The sequence below is a fragment of the Pezoporus wallicus genome, unplaced genomic scaffold, assembly GCF_028554395.1.
Source record: "Pezoporus wallicus isolate ANWC-B61680 ecotype Strahan unplaced genomic scaffold, APGP_CSIRO_Pwel_v1 contig_5418, whole genome shotgun sequence".
NCBI classification, from domain to species: domain Eukaryota; kingdom Metazoa; phylum Chordata; class Aves; order Psittaciformes; family Psittacidae; genus Pezoporus; species Pezoporus wallicus.
The window spans coordinates 5150892-5168806 of record NW_026640709.1 but is presented as its reverse complement, the minus strand read 5'-3'; the positions used below and the strand labels follow the sequence as shown (position 1 = coordinate 5168806).

Genomic DNA, 17915 nt, shown 5'->3' with positions numbered 1-17915 from the left:
ATCAATTCAAATTAATGGCAGCTCTTGGACTATTTTCAATGTTTAACTTGCACAAATATTGTTTCACCAGACATAGATATGCACAAAGTTGAAGTTTTCAGAGGTCTTCTCCAAGTCTAAGGAAGCTACTACATATATATCCTGCTGTCTTGAACAGTTCAAACAAGATGTAACAACCCTCATAATTTCACAACAATGTTATAATTATTAATAAATTCTAACTGACCTCAATGAATTTGTTTCTATAAAAAGAATAGCAAAATCCTAATAAAAAACCAAATAATTATACCACCACCAAGCCACAGGAACATTAGGTTTGCCTTTAATCCACCTTTGTGATGTGACAAGCTAGGTAAATCTAGTTTAAGTGAAAAGACTAATTTTATTGAAAGATTATTCATTAAAAATGGACTTTACATTATATATTAAATGTTGATTTGGATTTACACATACTTTGCATCTACAATGAACACATGAAACAGAATGGCTGGAGTCCAAAACTGCTCTAGACCATCATTGTATTTTCCTGAATCAGACACTAGCAGCATGCTGAAACAGTCTTTCATAAAGGTTTAAAAATGGGTTGGTTTGAACCTGATAAATGTTAGAAAAAGGGCTAGCTTTCTGGGGATGGTTCTATCAAATTGGGATTAACATTTTCGACTTAGTCCCTTATGCTTCTGAAGAGGCTGACATAATTTAGTGGCTGTGAAAGTAACACCTTTGTCAGTTTCATTGTACTTCATTTCACCTTCTCATTTGCGTCTTTTAAGAATAAGATGGCTAACTGAATACAGTAATCAATGTGCCATCGATTTATATAATGCAATTGTAATCTTCTCTTTTCTATTCCGTTCTTAACACAATTTAACATCTTATTTGAACAAGTCTCTTCATTGAGCTGTCTAAAGTAATGCCTAGATGTTTTTTTCCTGGGAGGTTACAACTAATTCAGGAGACATTGTTATGTATAAATACTTTAGACTATTTCCACTAATGACTTTTAGGGAGGTCTTATCTTTGTTGAGGCTTATCTGCTACTAAGTTGTTCAACCAGTTATTTTTGCAAAATTCACCTAAAGCTCTTTATAGTTCCTTAATTTAAATGATTCAAATGAGTTTACAATTTCAGCTGCTTTTCTACATTTAGTCTTTAACCTGTTTTCAATTTCAACATACAGAGTAAATAGTACTTTTGCCAAAACTGCTTTTATGTAGTTAACTCTGTGTTTCTTATACTGGAAATAAGAATTCTGTTGCTGTTCTGTTAGCCTATGATGATCTAGTCACAATACAAACAACCATCAAATAGGATAAATACCTAAGAAATACCTAAAAAGTACTTATTATAAACCTCTGCAAACCTGACATACATAGCAGTCTAGCCATAGCTGCATGTCACAGCATTGATTTATCCTCTTAAAATTGGTCTTAATCCTAGCATACTTGCCTTAGTGTCATTACGCCTGTATTTCTGATATTATTAAATTTTTAATAGAAAAGATTTCAATAACCTTATCTGACTTTTGTTTTACTGTAGACATTTCTGCTGGTATACGTGAATTAGTTTACAACTAAGTCACCCATGTCAAAACTACACAGTAGTGACTGAAATTGTGCTGGCAATGTAGAATATCTTGAAAGGGGGTTTTATATTTTTGGCAAGCAATGTTTCACCTCATTGTCTCCTGCGAAGAACTGCTTGAACATCTCTGTAAAATTTGAAATAGTTGGAAAGATTTACAGAATTATGTTCCATGATATCTCTTCTTAAAACAAAGAACTTAAATAATAATAATACTGCAGGACAGCATTCTGATTTCTGCCATTTTCACTCCCTTTTTTTCTGTATTTTTCTAGGGCATGTACAGAGGAGTCCTAATCCATGAGCCTGTCTCTTCGGTGCAATCACAATACAAGTAAGCAGTAAACACAAGAGATGTATCTGTTACTATACCACTTTTAGGTTGCATTCTGTTTCTGTGTTTAAGAGTGTTAACTGTTACTGCGAAGCAGGTCATTGTTAAATGATTTTCAGGACAACCTAACTACCTGTAAATATATGTAGAAGCAAGTTCAATTATTTTAATTTTCTGTTTCTTCAGAATCTGGAGACAGGTGCAGTTACATATACACATGTAACTGCATTACATTGCTGGATTTCCTAGAATTTCCCTCATTAAGTATTTTTTTTTCATTAAATCTGTCCATTCAACCTTTGGATAATAGCTAACGGTAAAGAATCTTCAGCCTTTTCAAAAGACAAATTTTCTGCTATAAACAGCATGCCATTACAACTCAACTGATTGCAAAGAATTTGGATTGCTGTGTGATTCAAGTCTTTCATTGAACTGATATCATCCACTCAACCTCAGCAATACCTTAGAGAAATACAAAGCAGAGTAACTGTCTTTTATATTATACTCACTCAGTACAAGAATAATAGAGTTGCCATGAACATTGCAGAGGTGTCACATTAGCTGCTCTGTGCTAGAGCTGAACTTAATAAAGGAAAGAGAACTTATTGTTAATTTTTTTTTTTAGAAGTATGGAATACATGAACACTGCTTACAAATGAGCCTTTTTTTAGTTTTAAACACATTTCCTGAAGTAAATAGTATATTTCCCTAATTTTCATGTCTTTTGGTATGCTTCCAAAAAACTTGGAAGTGAATTAGTGTGCAATTTGCATCCAAATCTCAGCCAAGGGGATGTGGTTTATTATAATACATGGCCCTCCTAATTATTGAACAGCCCGAGAAAACTAGGCACAATGTGCATCTGTTATTGCTTGACCACACTGCCAAACATAATTTGGCAAGCACAGAAATGTACATTGAGCAGACCTACAGTCTAATTTGCATTAGTTTGTAGTAATTATATGAAAGCTATAACTGAACCAAGCTTGTCCTCTCTTTTTAGATCACACCATTCTTTTTGAAAAGAAAAGAAATCTCAAGCAAATATCCAAAATAGTTAAATAGCACACACATACACAACCCTGAGAAATTCCTTGTTTGCACAGTAGACTCTTTCAGTATTACTTAATCATCATCCAAATGTTATTTCTGTGCATTCTGTAAAATAGAAAAGCTTCCCCCCCCCCCCCTCCACATTTTTATATAGGCTTTTCTGTGTTTTCCTTTCCTTTATCTCCATTCAGAAATTTTTCATCTTTTCTGCCAGATTCTAAAACCCTGTACAATTCACCCTGTAACTGGTGATTAAAGTCAATGACATTTTTTAATTCAGTTGCAAAGGAGGAAGGGGAGGAAAGTCCTGCCTTTCATAATTTGCCTTTGTCCCTTTCCATAGTCATTTAATCCAAACTTTACTCTGACAAAAAGGAAGCATTTCATGATAAGTCATCTTGTGTCACGTTAATGCTGGACAGCAGTGGCCAAAGCCTGGGGGAGCCTGAATGTTATGGTAAAAATACCAGTAGATTTTGGCCTACAGAAGTTCCAACAGAAAATTCTTGCTTCTTCCCTTATTTTTCTAGTTAAATTACATTTTTGGATATACAGAAATATACATCCTGGCTCTATATAAGAGGTGATAGGAAATCTAAACTAAGTAGATGAGGAAATAGAGCAGAATCTCATCTACAGAAATTATAGTTTTATGACAACGGTTGTGTAAATAAAGTATTTTCATTAAGTGCAAGAGGATAGGGCATAAAAGGGATGAGAAAGAGAGCCAGATTCTATTCCCATTAATATGAATGACAAAAACTACTATTCACTCCAACAGCCAGGACCAAGCATAGAGGAAGGAGAGTTTTTTCTCCCCTTCTTTAAGTAAACACTGGCATTTTCTGCTTCAGCTGCAGGGGCTGAGAAGCAGAGGCACAGTCTTTGTTGTTGGTAAACAGCTTGACATTTCATAACATTGGACCAGTCATAGAGCTTTCAATCTAGAGTCTGAGTATGAAGAAATAACTGTATAGTAGCTATGGAGTTAGGTATTCTCAGATAATTTAGAGTAATTATTAGCTGGCGTATCCAGAGTCACATACAGTTACTGTGAAATGACCATACGGAGATTATGTAAATGAGTTTCCAAGAGTGAAAATGCAATCAAGAATAAAAGTGAATAAAACCTGTGGAACATCGCTGAATGAGTGAAAACTACTTCTACACTCTGATTACCTGCTCAAATCTATTTTCATAAGCAAAAGCAAGCCTGAAATGAATTAGAGGGGAAAAGAAACCCTAATGAATCGAAGTTACTTCCAGTTACAAATGGCATTTCACAGTTGACCAAAAGACACCTAATCTGCTTTTATATAGTATGCAGAAAATAACAGTACATTTGCTTATACAATACCTGCTGCAAAACTTCATTTTCAATTTTATTTTTTAATGTAGTTCTACAATAAAATACTAACTGCATAAGAAAACAGCAAGGAATGAAAACAGAGCAAGTCTTTTTCCACGTATTTCAGTGGCTGAAATAAAGCAATGGAGGAAAGAGCTGGGGGAGGGTGCTGTAAAGTAAAACTGCACTGTTTTATTAGCACCAGAAACTGCTCCATAATGAGCAGTCTATCTTTATCTAGTTTGATGGTATTTGGGGTTTTTGTTTGCTAATGGAATGATTAACTAACTAAAACCCAATTTTTTAATAGTTATTGCTGCTAATAAAAAACAAGAAGTAGATTTCGTTAAAAATGCAGGGTTGTTTTATCTTTGTTTCTTGTTTTGTTCTTTCATCGATATGAGAATACTACTCATCTTTGCACAGGCAGGGCCAGCAATAAAATTCCTCTTCTCACTGATCCCTACTGTTATTGAAACATTTTCTTGTAGATATCAGTTTTACTATAGTTCAGATATTTTGCCAGAAGACATTCTTGCACTTTACATATTACTCCTTTAATACACATAACGCAAAGTTTTCTATGCTGCAGGCTCCTTATGAAAAGGGATTTGACATGCCTGGTTTTAAGCTTCTTCTTCTAATAGTCATATTCAAGATAACTACCTGTCCTGGGTTCAGCAGTAGCAGTCATTTTTCTCCTTCTTGGTGGCTGGTGTAGTGCAGTGTTTTGACTTTCAGCTCGGGAACAGAGCTGATAACAATGATGTTTTGGTTTGGCCAAGGACTTTGTGAGCCTCATGCTCTGCCAGGGGGGAGGGGAAGCCGGGAGGAAGCAGAGACAGGACACCTGACCCAAACTGACCAAAGAGGTATTCCATACCACAGCACGTCATGCCCAGCATGTAACTGGGAGTTAGCCGGAAGGGCTGGGAGACTGCAGGGTTGGAGGAGGTATCGGTCGGAGCTTGGTCGGGCTGAGGGGGGGCAAGTTATCGGTCAGCTGGTGCTGAGGTGTTGTATTCTCTTCCCTTGTTATTTCCTTTATCATTATTATTATTGGTGGTAGCAGTAGTGATCTGTGTTATACCTTAGTTACTAAACTGTTCTTATCTCAACCCGTGGGAGTTGCATTCTTTCTGATTCTCCTCTCCGTCCCTCTGGGAGCAGGGGGAGGGAAAGAAGGGGGGGAGTGAGTGAACGAGTTACCTGACTGGGTTTAAACCACGACACTACCAAATAAAAATCACTTGGTTTTTTGGAGCAAGAAACAAAAAGACTTCAATACACAGAAGATAGCATGAAATTAATAATTTTGAAATTAAAATCTTTTTCTCCCATTGTCTTCATTGGTTTTCCCTTATCAAAAGGCTACCAAAAGGTAGCCATATTCATCCAACTTCAGATATATCTAGAAATATGTGCTGTTTCAGAGAATGTTAGGTTTCTACTCTGAATTGCAAAGAACAGCCACTGAACTACATTCAGTTCTTACTTTGTAGGTAAACACCTTAAAATACCATGTTAAAACCACTGTTTTGGAGATACATATGCAAACCACTTCCTGTTAGTGAAAGCCTGAAGAGATATATGTGCTACACAGTACATATATGCATTTCCCTTCAAGAAACTGATGGGCTTGTAGTGGCGCATGAACTGTGTCTGTGTATTACTGGGAAACAGATGTCATGTGAACTTCCTGCAACATGAATTCCTAGGAAGTACTCATTCTCAACTTTTGCAAGTTGCTGCACCACAGTTCTACAGTCATTTCTGGCTGCACAGTTAGACCTGGTATCATTACTTAGAAAGAGCCTTTTGAGTGAATAGGCTGGTTTAATGACATGTAGAAGACCTATTGGAACCTCCCAAAATTTTGAGCAAGGATGGCTAAGTCTAACCTCAGTTAGGGAAATCACAGCCTTGAAATGAACAGTTTGGCATGAGTGAAGGTTATCTGGCTGGGAACTGTTTTAGAAAATACGTTTCCAAACATCCTGCTGTAACAAGGGTGGCACACAGAGTGGTAGGAAAGACATGGAAAAGAGGGACTTGCATTTTAGTTTTCTTCTAGGATAGCTCCTATTGTCTATCTTTTCTCTTGAAAATAATTTATTTTCAAGATTCCCAAGCAGGAGAAAACTTTCTCTTTAAACTACAACCAGTCTCTAAGGAGTAGAGCTCGTAGTCAGTAGTCACACTTGATAAGAGTATTTTTACACTGAAGGTTTATACTGAAAATGTGTATCATTGCCTACTATTACATTAGTGTCTTTATTTAACTTCTCCTGTTTACAAGCCCAGCATCAATTCTCTTAGTTACATAAGTGTAAATCCTACTTTGTTTTTTTAATGCCATCATGTAGCCTTTTTGCCATCAGCAGTAAATATTACATGTGTCAGTGAGGTTTTTGGTATACCTGTTTAGCTAAGTCTTCTTCAGAATGTGTTTAGCTGTGTCTGTGAAAGCTCAGTGACTCTACTGAGCTGTGGAAGGAGTAGCAGGCTGGAATTCACTAAGTGATTCAGCTGAAGCTAGGTAAATGCAATCAAGTATGGTGCAATCAGGCTTAGCTGTGTGGAATGTAAATAAACAGATTGTGGACGTGAAGTGATGCAAATGGAATTATTTTCACTACAGTATTGCAGATAAGTATGAATATGTGGAGGGGCTAAAAATCTAAAGAACCACTTTCAGAATAGATCAGAGGAATATATTCACTCCTGCAGAGTTTCATTCTGTTCCTGATGTGTATGTCTATGTCCTAGAGATACTAATGGAAACTTGTTAATTTTAAGTCTAAAGGCATCTCTAGGTTATCCAGACTATTAGATCTTCATATAACAAAAGCACATAAAATTTTATCTTATGTTTTTTTTCTGAGCCAACTTACTTTTATCAGGTACCACACAGGCACCATCTATCTAAACTATCCAAACCCTACTGGCAAGGAAGTGCTATGCAAAATAACAAAGTATAAGTTATCAGAAAAGGGGAGTTCCCACACCTTTATCTTTAGCATTTTTTTATAGGAAAGAAAAAAAAGGTAGTTTTGGATTAAGCATGTATTTCAGGGGGAATAAAAAAAGCCATCCATTTCTGCTGAAGATATTACAGGCAATGGAGAAATTGCTGAGTTAATTTGTTCCAGGAGTTAGTCACTGTCAGTGTCAGGAAAACAAAATAAAACTAAAATCTTTATTTCTTAGGCTATTTTTAATTTTAGTGACTTGGTCTGCTCTTTCTGCTAGATGAAACAGCTTTTTTCATACCTGGCAATCACATATGCAAATCCGGTGTCCTTGATGCTTTTGAAGAACTAAGCAGGACCAGCTGCTTAAGTCTACTACATGAAAACAGTTTCAGCTTTGACTGTAATTAACATATTAATAGTTCATAATATAATTCATTGTAATTTCTATGAATTTTTTTTTTTTTGTGTATACATGCAAAAGTTTATACATTGTGCATACTTCCTTTGGGTTTCTCTTTTCCGGAAGCATTTCTTATAAAAACTATCGCTTTTCACAGATATGGAAGGAGATATAAAGATGTTTTCAGACTTTGTGAGTGTAGAACTGTAGAGGGAAGATTCTAATTTGGGTAGCAGGTAATTAATACAATGTTCTCTTGCAAAGGCTGTATTATCATTGTTAACCGTGTTATTTCTTTTTATGTTTTGTCAATATAATGGCAGATGTAGGCCTGAGGTTAACCTTGACTAGCTACATTAAACTGAAATTTGTCTCTTCTTGTTTTCACTAATTTATAAAAGTTTACATTGGTTGATGTAAAATACATCATTTCTCAGCAGTGAAAGACATAGCCTGAATCTTCAGACAGTGTGAAACAATAGCTCTAAGGGAAATGTAAATTGCTTGCATTCACTTCTGTGATGCTACAGTTCTGACACTGAATCCTAAAAGGTAACATTTTAAATGTTTTATCAAAATTTGGTAGGAATGCATTTCTTCAGTCTTCAGTAACACATTTCCTGTTTACTTTTTCTACAACAGGATTATCCATGAGAATGCTCTTACAGCCTAAGAAAAGTGAAATCCACTTGTTGAACGGCTTATCATGCATTTAAATATTTAATTTAATAGAATTAAATATCATGTCTGCAGGACTTCAGACTGACTACTAAACCAATGAGTATTAGACACAGAGCAACCCCATTTCTCCTGCAAGCTAAAGTACAGGCTGTAGTAGAATACATATGGCCTTGAATTGCTAGGTACGATTATAAAGTGAATTTAGAAACCTATCTTGTAGTATTCAAAACTTGTAATTTATTCCAGTGTGTCTTATAATTCTCCTAAATATGACTAAAGAAACTCAATCATATGATTTACAACATAAAGCTGACATAGCAGGGATTACATATGCACACATAATTAATAATCAGTGTACGCTGTCTTTGTATGTCACAGAATACAATATTTAATACAGATGTAATGTTGTCTTCTGTGAATATTTAAACATTATGAACTACTTGATCTATTTGCTTAACTGCTAATAAACTCACAGATTAAATTATTTACAGGAAACAGAAAGAAGGTTCACAAAAAAAAAAAACAACCCAAAAAACAAACTAATTTTATTTTTAATGTGAATGAAAGAAAACGGTTTATCTATTCTCTTAGACTTCCATGTATCTTTTCTCTTCCTGTTTTTTGTTTATGCCATCCATTTGATACTTGGTCACCCTTTTTGCATTATGAAGCCACAATAGATACCATATGTAAAATGTCATTAAGGACTTCCCAATTTAAGATCATTGTGTATTTGTATTCCAGTGAGTCTTTAGAGAACTGAGACCCAGGAGGCTGAAATTCCTGAATTTTTCCTCAAGAAAGAAATTTATTTTCTAGTGAAATCTAAACAGAAACATTAGGATCAGATTTTAATATCAATATTGTGATATCTAGATTGAGCTCATAGCTAGAAGGCAGAAAGAGACTGCTTTCTACACATCTCTTTTCCTGTACAAAGCTATAGCATCTCACGGTTTTTTTGAAAGCTTATTTAATTCATGTTGGCATTCACCAACATTTGCTAAACATGTCACTCCTCACCAGGTGTTCTAACTGAAAGCAGAGATGGACAAAATATATTCTGCAGTCTACTAATGACAGAAGACCACTATTTTGATGAAAATGTAAAAATTATAATTGTAAAAATATTTACAAAGTTACCTATGAAAATGAGGATGGTGAATGGAAGGGGTACCCACACTAATTTACATGATTTTGTGCAAAGTTCTTTTTCACAAACAGAATAATTTTCATGTACTGGAAGCTACATTTGCATGTTATATAATTGTTTTATCTTCTATGGTTTTTATTCAGTTTATTTAGTTTGATGATCAGTACCCATCATAGGGTAAGTATTGTGGTTACGTCTGCCTAGGAGAAATCAGCCAAGAATTCTAACAATGTACTAAATCCTCTTCTCAAAGATATAATCTGTAGAGAGCATCTACTTCATCTGACAAACATGATTTCAATTCAGGAAATAGCTCACAATCACTCTATTGCATCTGACATCAGCGGTACCCATGCACCCATTCTGTGCAAACTCCCTGCTTTTAAAGGTCTTCCCATCACTGTTATTGGTCTCACAGATGATGAAGTATGACACTCCATAAACAATGAGCTGGGCCTTTTGTAGGCTGCTTTGCTTTTTTTGGCTTCAAACTGCCACTGAATGTCAAATCAATTTGGCTCTCATTAGAACAGCTTTATATGTGCAAATGTATTTGTGTCTGGTTGCCACTTTTTTTCTATTTTTGCCTTCCTTTCCCTTTGCTTTTTTTTCCTCCTCTCTCTTGGATGATGTCATTTTTCTCTAATCAAAGCTAACACCTGTTTCTCTAAAATAGGAATCTCTGTGTAGAGCTCTTTATCACAATCTGAGTACACCCTAAATGGGCTCATTATGAATCAAGTTCCCCCAGAACAAAGAGGAAGTGCTCTGTTACAGTGACATTGTACATCATAGAGCCTGGACAAAGTCAAAAGCTGATGTAACCTTGACTTTTGACATCCCAAGAGACTGCTGTCTAGATAGTGCAAGGTGTTTAAGCCACTGTCTTTGATAAGTAGTGAAACAATAAATCTGACCCTGTGTTTAAGAACAGCTCAACTGTTACACAATGCTGTATTGTGCTTGTGGGGTTCTGGGTTTGGGGATATTATTGTTGTGTTGTTTTTCTCCTAACCAATTAAAGGGAATACAGAATTGCGATTTTGAGGATTTCTGGTTTCATAAACACAAACCTGCTTCGGCAAGCTAAATGAAGAATGCCACGCAATGAAGGGAATATGACAAAATAGGGGTGACGTAGACCTCCCAGTTATGAGTCAGTAAAGATCGGGTCTAAAAGAACACATTGCAAGTAGTCTGAAAGGCTGGAGATTAGAAGGGGAATTAGTGTGGAAAGCGGGGGATATGCTGAAAGGCTGCCATAAACCCTGTGTGGTGACGTGTGAAAGAAACATAGGCTCATTTTTCTTGCACTTAGGACCACTTTGCCTTTTATGACACTTGTCTTCTTCAAATGGAAAGATACACATTTTAGAAGGTGGGGAACCTACAGATAGAGAATAAGAGAGAGACTGGAGAGAATGCTGCTAACTATACCCCAGCTCCCTCTAAATGTGAACATTTGGCACTTGCAAAGGAAGAAGTTTTCTCTGGACACTGAAGGAGAGAAACAAAGGAGAAAGAAACAGCCTGTTCTCATCACTTGCAATAATGGGCTAAAACATCTTCAGAGGACCTCAAGCTGTCCAAGGAGGGTCCTTGCTCAGTTTGTGAGTGGACGAACTCTCCTGTATAAGGGGACTTTGAGTCAGACACTCTCCAAGGAAAATGCCTATTTTCAGAGCTGAAGAAAAGGTTTGCTTGGCTGAGATACTCAATGATTTCAACACTAATTGAAATACACTGGTAATCTGCCATCTGTGGTTTTCTTGAGTAGAAAATTTTGACTGAAGTCCAGGTCTTAGTAGATATGAGGCCACATTATAAAATCTATTCTCCTACTCGACATCATCTTTCATAGTGTCTTACTCTGTCACTGCCTTTGGATTAAGGACCACAGCAAAGTATGGAAAATGTGGGTACTTCAGTTGCCAAGTCATTTCTTGGTCTCTATTGAATCTATCTATAGTGAATATTTCATTACTGACATCTATTCTAGCCATGGGATTGTCAAAGCATTTTTTCGTGTGTAATAAATTTACATAAACACCCCACCCCAAATATAATGAAACAGAAAGGATAACAAGGACCTAAATTATATTTTAAAAAAAATTAAAAGACTTCTTGATTGATTTGCAGAGGCATAGCAAAATTCCTTCATATAGTGGCCTCATGAATGAGATGATAATATGCAAGTAAAGCATAATGATTGGCATATTAAATACAAGATCTTTGTCACCATCTGTTTCCTGATTGTGTCAGCAAGTTGGTTTTTTTTTCATAGAAGTGTGAGAATACACCATGGCCTCGAAGTATCAAAATGTCAATTATACATCACATTTTAAAGTTGGAAGCCCAGATCACAAAAAACATTTTGAAATGTCCCTGAATTCTGCTTGAAACACTGATAAATTATTACCTATCCTTCACATTTAGCCTTAGAGTACATTAGCATGATTATTGTGCTGGAAAATAAAACATTGTAGAGGCCAGGTTTACAACTTCATAGTAAATATTTAAAAAAAAAAAATGATACAGAAGGAGACAGGGAGAGAACTAAGAATTCAAAATGACGTGAATAGTTTCAGAACAGCTCTATCAAATACTTGCTATGTCAAGCTCAAGTACTTTAAAAAAACAGTTTTCCATTTCTGATATTTTCCATTAAAATAATATTCACTTATAAGAAAGATAGTATTCCTTTTTCTATGTTTTCACCAGTACTGACAGGAAAGAACAAATACATCCTGTTTAGTGCAATGACTCATTAGAAACTGCAGTAGAAAACCTCTGTCAAAGCCAGCTAAAATGCAGGATACTTTCCTTTAATACAACAGGTCTTGGTTTACACCCTCAGTGGTCTTATATGAGAATTCGTGGGAGATAATGTTTTTATGTCCCACATAGGATGAGGTCTACTTAGCACCATCAGCTACGAGTATCAGCAGCCCAGAGGTGAAGGCTTCTGATTCTGTTTTTTAAATATAAATACAAGTCCCTTCCAAAGCTGAAAAGGCCACTATTGTCTGAAGGTATTATTTCTACTAAGGGGAGGAAACAGAGGGAATATGTATCATGTAAACTGATTGTTCACTCACTGAAGATACTGATAACATCACCAAATAAATGCAGTGGCCTTTAGATTTCCTTCTAGATCAATTATTATGCTAGTGAAAATAAATTAGCTATGTGTAAAATGTGATGAAGAACATAATCATGTCCAACCAATCTAGCATGAGATAAGTTGGAAGAACTGTAAGAGGCCTAAATTAAAAAGTGGCCTTCCAAACTTGTATCTAATTGGACTTTTGATGGGGCATAATGAACATATTTCTTCTACCTTATAATGCCTGATTACACTAATACTAATACATGATAAGATATAAAATGCACTCTTTAATACAGGCTGCTTACATGGTATTTGCAGATAAGTTATAAATTTTTACTGTCATAAGGCAGCAATTTATAACATTCAGAACTGGTTCCAAGTGAGACTAATTCCCAAATATGGAGACTTCAAGTAACATGGCATATTACATGTTTGGGATCATTCTCTGTGCCTGTGAAACAGGAGTGCATTTCAACTCTAACTAATAATGTGAGTTCTAGTATGTATGTGTATATTAAGCATGCATGTACATGTATATTAATTAAAAAATTTGGGAAGATTCAATTTGGCTTTTCTCACTTCAGCAGTTCTCCACGAGCAATTGTGTATAGGCATCTCTTCACCTGTAATATAAACCTTCTTCCTACTTCAAAAGTTCATGTAAATGATCTGTAAAGTTTCAGCAGAGATTTGTGTATTCCTAGTGGAGCAGCATGCCTTGCCAGATACCAGTCTCTCCATTCATCAGCAAATCTTCATCATAAGCTACTGGAAAGCAGGAAAGAGTAAGAGTCAGTGTTGAAGCTGTGCAGCTATAGTTTGATTGATAAAGTTTGTAGCCTCACTTCTTCTCAGTGAGGGTGACGGAACACTGGAACAGGCTGCCCAGGGAGGTTGTGGACTCTCCTTCCCTGGAGACATTCAAAACCCGCCTGGACACATTCCTGTGTAACATTATCTAGGTGTTCCTGCTCCGGCAGGGGGATTGGTCTAGATGATCTTTTGAGGTCCCTTTCAATCTCTAGCATACTGTGACTGTGACTGTGACTGTGAACCTACATATGCATATGAACCAGCACAGAGCAGAAAAAAATAATAAGTGAGAAAAAAGCTCTTCTGAGAGCTTTCACGTGTGTCTGTTACCAAGGTAACCCCTTCATGTATGTTTTCTGAACAGGTACCTTTTGGGGGTCTGACTCTCAGCTTGTACAGCTCACACTGAGATGTCAACTGAAGGCAGGCAGTAGGAGTCCAACAGTAGAAACACACTATGAAAAATAACTGGTATATTACTAACAGATATCTCTGTGTATGTCTATGCTGGCGTCACTGTCTTTTCTGAAAGTGAGGTCTGAATTTGTGTGTAGTAATTAAATATTTCTGAAATTTGCCTGTGAACATCAGTCTATGTCTCAGATTCTCATAGCAGGGACCTAATGAAGTTATCAACATCCCTTTACTGTTTTTCTTTCTGTAAGTCCATTATACAATTTCTCCCTTCATCCTCTATAACATCTGTTCTAAAAACAATCTGTTTACTAACACATGAGAAATAGTTTGACTTTTTTTTTTCTTCTGGATGCCACTTTTTTTCTTCTTGACTGGTCTGTCAGGCATCCCAAATGAAACAAAAACCCCGCTTGCACCTTTTTTTTTAATTAAAATTTTGCTATTTAGGACTTGATCCTGAAACAAGTGACCCTAATAGAAGTCTTGTTACCAATATCCATGTATTTTTCTTTTCCCTCACATCAGGAATATGTCATAGGAAATCATATACTGTGTCCACACTTGGTGTTGAGCATAGGGTTAGGGCTATGTGGAGAACAAAAGATATGAGACCCATGAAAAGAGTGGGGCTGCAGGGAAGTTGACAAGTCATAGCAGCACTGTGGGCTAAAATGGGAATCTCTTCCCCTTGGTATTTCCACTGTGGCTTCCGTATGTTACTTGACAGAAATCACTGCTAAGGTTTAGGATTCAGGCTTGATTTATGGTTTCTGTTCCTGCATCATGTAGAGGTTGGCATTCATGGCTTGGAAAAAAGTTTTCTCATATTTAAGCCACTGTACAGAATTATGAGAATTATGTGAATGTACTGTAAGTAAATGATAAATTTGTCTCCTGGCAGAAAAAGAAAATAACTTACTGTACAAATCCAAGAGCATTAAAGGACTTAGAGATCAAACAGTATAATATAATATTCTCCCGTTATGATTTCCAGGAGAAAGATACTACTGAGCTAGATAGGCTTGCATACAATACTACTGCAAAAGAAAGACTGACGTCTGATACAATATTGACACTATAATTTTGAGAAACCCATTCCGTAGTAATTTCAAGACTGAATACATGCCTTCCCTGCTGTTCTTTTTTGCTGTGATTATTTGTTTGGTTTCATTTGCTTTGTCTAGTTAGAATTTTTAGAATGGCAATGAGATGAGGTCTAAACTGAATGTAGGCATTAGGCAAGAAACCTTGTAGTATATTTCAACAACCCATATTGGATGTCATTGTTTATTTTAAACTTGAACTTAATTACTGTGAGATCCCAGGCTCTATAAAGACAATGAGTGGCATCTATAAATGCTAATATAAATCAATAAAGAGGGGGAGGTTAAGTGATTTATGTTGGAGCTGAGCCACCGTGTAATAGCTGGTGCTCATTACAGCTTCAGCAATGAATGGGAAATCAAAACATTAAAGAGTACAAACAAGAAGACTATCGTATTTTGGAGGAAGTTTGAGATACTCCATTCGTCCAGGTCACCCATTTTTATCCTTTTAAAAGGTAGGTTAAATCTTGTATTTAATAGACATCTTGCCTAAGAAAAGGCTGCTGGAGTTTTCCAATGTTCCCATGACTTTGAGTTGTTGCCAGCTTTGCCTGACAAATAACAAGCATAGCTGCCAAAACTAAACTATAATATTGCTTTAAAGAGAGTATTATAGGTACAAGTTTTAGGTATGCACTGCTTTTCATACCTATAATACAGTTGACCATATTATGAATATTTCATTTTCATTACCATATATTAGTAAAATAGGACTTCAGAATTGTTTTGTATATCTCTCTTCAAGAATATAAACAAATAATTGTACTTTTGAACATGGATTGGCACATTATGGAAGCATCAAAAGAGTCTCTGTAAGTAAGGCTGTATTGGCACTTACACTGAAGGCAGGACTAACATTTCTCTATTCAAGGTTTAATTTATTCTCTAAATTTGTCAGAACACATTTTCAGATGACAATTGCACTTTTCATATAATTTTCTTAATAACTTTGTTTTAATTAGAAGAAAAAAAGATTTTAAGTGCACTTTTCTGAACACATTTTTACTCAAAGAAAAAAAAAAAAGGTAAGGAAAAAACCTGTCTCCCTTAATTTCACACAGAGAAAGTCTTAGAGAGACCTGTTCTTTGCTTACAATTTGGAGGAGGCCAGTTTTGAAGCTTTTTCTGTATAAGTGAGAGAAATTTCATTAAGACTAACCAACTGACCTGGTAGAGCTTGACTGAAAATATTGTCCTAATGTCCTTATGGCAGCTCGTGTCTGAGGACTGCTTCAATCCATTCTCTAGGTGAAGCAAGTCAATTTTTTAAACTTTAATTTGGGTCATTTCCTAGGCTGTGAGGCTTTTATCCTTTTTTTTTTTTTTTTTCCTCCCACAATTTGGAGTTCATCCTTTTTCTCTCCAGTGACTCTTCCTCCATGACCAGTGTTTGGACCTATTTTGATATCCTTCTGGGGAAAGAATCTTTATTAAGATGGGAGTGAAAATAACTCCTGACTCGCTGAAGTAACCTTTTTGAGGAAGAGAACCTCAATGCCATGAGTTCAGACCTTCTTCTTTTTAGGTGAGAATGCAAGCTGCTTGCCAGCTCTGTTGCATTTGTTCAGTAATGTCCAGGGGGAGTTTCAGAAGTTTGTCAGCATGTTTACAGAAATCCTTATTTTTGTCTTTTTCATCAGTTTCTGTAATTCTGCTGCAAATGTTGACTCCATTCGTCAAGGGTGGTAGGCTTTCAGTTATGTCTATAGGTGTTGATACTGCATCTGGAGTTGTGCAGGAGTCAGCTGTAGAAAAAATAACTTTGAAGACACACAAAGGGTCAGGCAACTATTTTCATTAACCTGAGACTAATTGTTCTAGTCTGAAGTAGGATTTGAAGCCACAAGGTCTGTACAAACACTCCCACTCTCCCACCTATCACTCTTCAAGTTGTCTGCATAGTTCCTGAGCTTTGAGGAGCATTTTGACTAATAGTGCTTTACACAAATGAAGTGATCTCTCACTTGAAGGAATTTAAGTAACAGGCTGCTTTCCTGCTTCTAGCAACATTTTTTTTCTCATTTTAGCATCCATTTAACAACATTCTATTCTTTGCATGAAAGGATAGCTGTTTGGATATATGCAAAGATGATTTATTGTCAGGATCATTACAGTAGTGTTAAAACCAAATAAAATTCACCAACTGGCTGTTGTCTTAAACATGTGGTATCTGAGCAATATTCTGTTCAAAGCAGAGACTTTATCTTTGTTCATATAATAAAGAAATCCTCTTTACAAATTAGTTTAGCTTGGTGTATTTCAAACTGTCATGAGCATGTCAGAAATCCAAGATTAAAACATTATATTTTACTGTCCAAACCAAGAAATAAAAGAATGAAGGGGAAATATTCTAGGAATTAAAAATATTTGACTTGTTTGAATGTACTGCCCTATGCAGTTTTTTGAAACCAACAAAAAGGCAAAAACTTTTGTGGAAGAATGTAGCAAAAATGACACAGTATTTGCATTTCTGAGTTTAGACTCATTTTATTTAACCCACCTTTTCTCTCTTGATCTGCATGGGATATTTTCCAGATATTAGCTGATGATATCCAAAGGATCTTGTTCTCTTGCTATAGAATGTGGATGACTTTCAAATAAACTCCTGGAAGTGCTAACATTGTGTGGTGAAAGAACAATGCTGGAATAGAAGGGTGAAGAAGTTCGATATCCTGGCAGTTCTGCAGTCCACCAAGTCTGTTATTTCTGTTCTGTCTTTATAATGGCTATAAAATATGATCTGGGAGTATGATGTCAATGCATCCACTTTCGATAATTGATATGATGAATAATCTCAACCTTCTGACACCTTCTGTATCTCCTTACATCTCAGGAAATTTCATTCATCAACCACATTTGAAATGTTTAAGTAATCTCAGTGATGTATGGAGCACTGAAACTCCCTTGTTAGAAATCTATGCTACTAACATTCTATCAAATT

General features: G+C 35.9%; 2 long non-coding RNA genes across 2 annotated transcripts; both read left to right on the top strand.

Annotated features, from left to right (window-relative positions):
• The first annotated feature begins 7869 nt into the window (after positions 1-7869).
• On the top strand, positions 7870-10568 carry LOC130605034 (uncharacterized). Its single transcript, XR_008973595.1, has 2 exons — positions 7870-7931; positions 9403-10568. It is a non-coding gene; the product is annotated as an uncharacterized LOC130605034 (long non-coding RNA).
• Positions 10569-16435: 5867 nt separating this feature from the next.
• On the top strand, positions 16436-17726 carry LOC130605033 (uncharacterized). The gene is made up of 2 exons (XR_008973594.1): positions 16436-16499; positions 17510-17726. It is a non-coding gene; the product is annotated as an uncharacterized LOC130605033 (long non-coding RNA).
• Positions 17727-17915: the final 189 nt, after the last annotated feature.